The sequence below is a fragment of the Carassius gibelio genome, chromosome A20 (assembly GCF_023724105.1).
Source record: "Carassius gibelio isolate Cgi1373 ecotype wild population from Czech Republic chromosome A20, carGib1.2-hapl.c, whole genome shotgun sequence".
Classification (NCBI taxonomy): domain Eukaryota; kingdom Metazoa; phylum Chordata; class Actinopteri; order Cypriniformes; family Cyprinidae; genus Carassius; species Carassius gibelio.
Window position 1 is genome coordinate 541,705 of NC_068390.1, and position 3,889 is coordinate 545,593.

Genomic DNA, 3,889 nt, shown 5'->3' on the forward strand with positions numbered 1-3,889 from the left:
CCTCTCATCGCGAAGCAAACAGTAAAATAAAAGCACTTGAACAACAGTCTGGCTGCTTTTTCTTCTGTGTGGGCGTATTCAAGCCGCGCTTCAGTTTGAATCTGAATAGAGCGTTCAGCGCGGGGGCGTGGTCACATTAGATATAATGAAGGGAGACGTGAAAAAAGGACATCGCCTTGTTTTCATATGGATTACTTTATCACAGAATATTTGTTTTCGGCAGCACTTGTTTAGTTTAAAAGTAGAAATGTCAAGCTTTCTATAGATATCTCTCTCATGTCTCTTCGTTGAGTATTCACAGAGTTAGAGGCTCATTTTAATGACGTGTTTGTAAATGAAGATCAGCGCAGACAAAGGCTGCAGACAGCACATCTTGTTTGTTATCTTTATTTTATAAGTGCACAAAGTTTTGTTGTTATTATTTTCTGTATCCAAAAAAGGAAACCCTTTATTGGGTTACAGTCAGCTTGCTGACTGAGCTGGGTTGTTTGCAAGTAGGTCAGGCAGCAGTGTTGCACACAAACTGAGCAGAAGCTGGTTTGTTCTTGTAGTCGTGGCCGAGTGGTTAAGGCGATGGACTTGAAATCCATTGGGGTCTCCCCGCGCAGGTTAGAATCCTGCCGACTACGCTGTTTGCTGAAGGCCACGAGGAAAAGCGTCCATGAATTTTTCAAGGTCCTCCCACTGATTTGCGAAATGTCCTGTCCCTCTTCGATGGACCAACACGCCGCTGGTGCTTCTGGTATTCGGGCTCCAGGGGTTAACTTGGGTGAGCCATTGGCACGCCGTGATCGTATAGTGGTTAGTACTCTGCGTTGTGGCCGCAGCAACCCCGGTTCGAATCCGGGTCACGGCAACACTCTGGCGTTGAGTGTACGGGAAGGTTGACATTTTTTTACCACCTCATCTTTCTTCTCTATTTTGTTTTTGACGCTTGGCCTGTGCAGGGAGCCACCAGACAAGGGGGCAGGCAGCCTACCGCTAGACGTAGTCGTGGCCGAGAGGTTAAGGCGATGGACTTGAAATCCATTGGGGTCTCCCCGCGCAGGTTCGAACCCTGCCGACTACGGGAGGGCTTTGCAGTGTTGCTTTAGCTTTCTGTGATGGTAATTGTGCCTTCTGTGGTCCTTTGTCCTAACTGCTTCTAGCTTTCATCCCGTGACACCTGCGTCTCTTCTGGGCAGCTTGTTGTAAAACTGCTGTTATATAAAAGGTGAGATGCCAATACTCGACAAGAGCCCGGATAGCTCAGTCGGTAGAGCATCAGACTTTTAATCTGAGGGTCCAGGGTTCAAGTCCCTGTTCGGGCGAAGGTCTTTCTTTGGCCTCACCTTGCTATCACTACGGTCCATCTCTTCTGCTGACTCTGTACTGGAACGGTGTTCCTTCCTGCTCCCGGTGATCAGGGGATCTCCCTTGTGGTTAGTGACAAACGAACAATGTTAAATGAACAAGGCCAAAAAAGAATTTTTCTTTGTAAATTATGTGAAAATCATCTTGTTTACTCACTTACAGAAAACAATGCATTGATTTAAATTGTCTAAGACACTTTTTGTTGGTAAAAGTCATATGCGAGTAGGCGTCAACTATCATGATTTACACCTGAGAAGACAAAGCCCTGCATAATGAGCTGCATAAAGAGCCGCTCAGTCAGCTGTTGTCACTGAGAGGGAGGTGTTACAAGAAAGAACGTGAGAACAAAATAAATGTATATAATTTTAAGTTTGGAGTTTATTTAGAATATATTTAATTATCCCACAACATAATTTAATATGGGAGAGCAGTTAAACAGTTTATTAGGAACAATCAAAGCTGACTTTCAAACTAATTTTATTTTTGCATTATTACTCCAGTCACACAATCCTTAAGAAATCCTTTTAACAATCTGAATTTGTAAAAAATAAAAATTAAAAACTTTTATTGTTATCATTATTATTAATGTTGAAAATAGCTGAGAATATTTTTCATGTTTTTTAGGGTGGTAAATTAAAAGAACACCATTTTTTGTTACATTTGTTACAGTTACATGTATTTGTTACATTTATATTATTTACATCAAGCTTTTGAGTGGTATAGTTTTGTATATTGTTATTGAAACTTCATAATATTTAACTTAATTATACATTTAGTCAAGAATTATAGTTTGGAAAAAGTCTAACTAGTAAAATGTTTAGACGTTATGTGAAAACTAGTAAAAGTATATAAATAAATATACAGAGACTTACTCATGTTTATGATCTCTGCTGAATAAAGTGCTTCATTCTTTTTTTTCTGAGGAAATCCATTTCTCAAATCCTCAACCACGTCACATCTTTTTGGGGTGAATTATGTGTTATTCCTCTCATCGCGAAGCAAACAGTAAAATAAAAGCACTTGAACAACAGTCTGGCTGCTTTTTCTTCTGTGTGGGCGTATTCAAGCCGCGCTTCAGTTTGAATCTGAATAGAGCGTTCAGCGCGGGGGCGTGGTCACATTAGATATAATGAAGGGAGACGTGAAAAAAGGACATCGCCTTGTTTTCATATGGATTACTTTATCACAGAATATTTGTTTTCGGCAGCACTTGTTTAGTTTAAAAGTAGAAATGTCAAGCTTTGTCAAACTGGTGCTTCTGGTATTCGGGCTCCAGGGGTTAACTTGGGTGAGCCAGTGGCACGCCGTGATCGTATAGTGGTTAGTACTCTGCGTTGAGGCCGCAGCAACCCCGGTTCGAATCCGGGTTGCGGCAACACTCTGGCGTTGAGTGTACGGGAAGGTTGACATTTTTTTACCACCTCATCTTTCTTCTCTATTTTGTTTTTGACGCTTGGCCTGTGCAGGGAGCCACCAGACAAGGGGGCAGGCAGCCTACCGCTAGACGTAGTCTTGGCCGAGAGGTTAAGGCGATGGACTTGAAATCCATTGGGGTCTCCCCGCGCAGGTTCGAACCCTGCCGACTACGGGAGGGCTTTGCAGTGTTGCTTTAGCTTTCTGTGATGGTAATTGTGCCTTCTGTGGTCCTTTGTCCTAACTGCTTCTAGCTTTCATCCCGTGACACCTGCGTCTCTTCTGGGCAGCTTGTTGTAAAACTGCTGTTATATAAAAGGTGAGATGCCAGTACTCGACAAGAGCCCGGATAGCTCAGTCGGTAGAGCATCAGACTTTTAATCTGAGGGTCCAGGGTTCAAGTCCCTGTTCGGGCGAAGGTCTTTCTTTGGCCTCACCTTGCTATCACTACGGTCCATCTCTTCTGCTGACTCTGTACTGGAACGGTGTTCCTTCCTGCTCCCGGTGATCAGGGGATCTCCCTTGTGGTTAGTGACAAACGAACAATGTTAAATGAACAAGGCCAAAAAATACATAAAGAACAATGGTGCCTGGGATTTTTGAGAACCGGAGCTTGTAGCCTAGAATTTTTCTTTGTAAATTATGTGAAAATCATCTTGTTTACTCACTTACAGAAAACAATACATTGATTTAAATTTTCTAAGACACTTTTTGTTGGTAAAAGTCATATGCGAGTAGGCGTCAACTATCATGATTTACACCTGAGAAGACAAAGCCCTGCATAATGAGCTGCATAAAGAGCCGCTCAGTCAGCTGTTGTCACTGAGAGGGAGGTGTTACAAGAAAGAACGTGAGAACAAAATAAATGTATATAATTTTAAGTTTGGAGTTTATTTAGAATATATTTAATTATCCCACAATATAATTTAATATGGGGGAGCAGTTAAACAGTTTATTAGGAACAATCAAAGCTGACTTTCAAACTAATTTTATTTTTGCATTATTACTCCAGTCACACAATCCTTAAGAAATCCTTTTAACAATCTGAATTTGTAAAAAATAAAAAATAAAAACTTTTATTGTTATCATTATTATTAATGTTGAAAATAGCTGAGAATATTTT

At 41.1% G+C, this 3,889-nt stretch overlaps 7 non-coding genes across 7 annotated transcripts; all 7 read left to right on the plus strand.

Annotated features, from left to right (window-relative positions):
* The first annotated feature begins 547 nt into the window (after nt 1–547).
* trnas-uga (transfer RNA serine (anticodon UGA)) lies at nt 548–629 on the plus strand. The gene has a single exon. It is a non-coding gene; the product is annotated as a tRNA-Ser (tRNA).
* Nucleotides 630–784: 155 nt separating this feature from the next.
* trnah-gug (transfer RNA histidin (anticodon GUG)) lies at nt 785–856 on the plus strand. The gene has a single exon. It is a non-coding gene; the product is annotated as a tRNA-His (tRNA).
* Nucleotides 857–987: 131 nt separating this feature from the next.
* On the plus strand, nt 988–1,069 carry trnas-uga (transfer RNA serine (anticodon UGA)). Its single transcript has one exon. It is a non-coding gene; the product is annotated as a tRNA-Ser (tRNA).
* Nucleotides 1,070–1,237: 168 nt separating this feature from the next.
* Nucleotides 1,238–1,310, plus strand: trnak-uuu (transfer RNA lysine (anticodon UUU)). The gene has a single exon. It is a non-coding gene; the product is annotated as a tRNA-Lys (tRNA).
* Nucleotides 1,311–2,656: 1,346 nt separating this feature from the next.
* Nucleotides 2,657–2,728, plus strand: trnal-gag (transfer RNA leucine (anticodon GAG)). The gene has a single exon. It is a non-coding gene; the product is annotated as a tRNA-Leu (tRNA).
* Nucleotides 2,729–2,859: 131 nt separating this feature from the next.
* Nucleotides 2,860–2,941, plus strand: trnas-uga (transfer RNA serine (anticodon UGA)). The gene has a single exon. It is a non-coding gene; the product is annotated as a tRNA-Ser (tRNA).
* Nucleotides 2,942–3,109: 168 nt separating this feature from the next.
* On the plus strand, nt 3,110–3,182 carry trnak-uuu (transfer RNA lysine (anticodon UUU)). Its single transcript has one exon. It is a non-coding gene; the product is annotated as a tRNA-Lys (tRNA).
* The last annotated feature ends 707 nt before the right edge of the window (nt 3,183–3,889 follow it).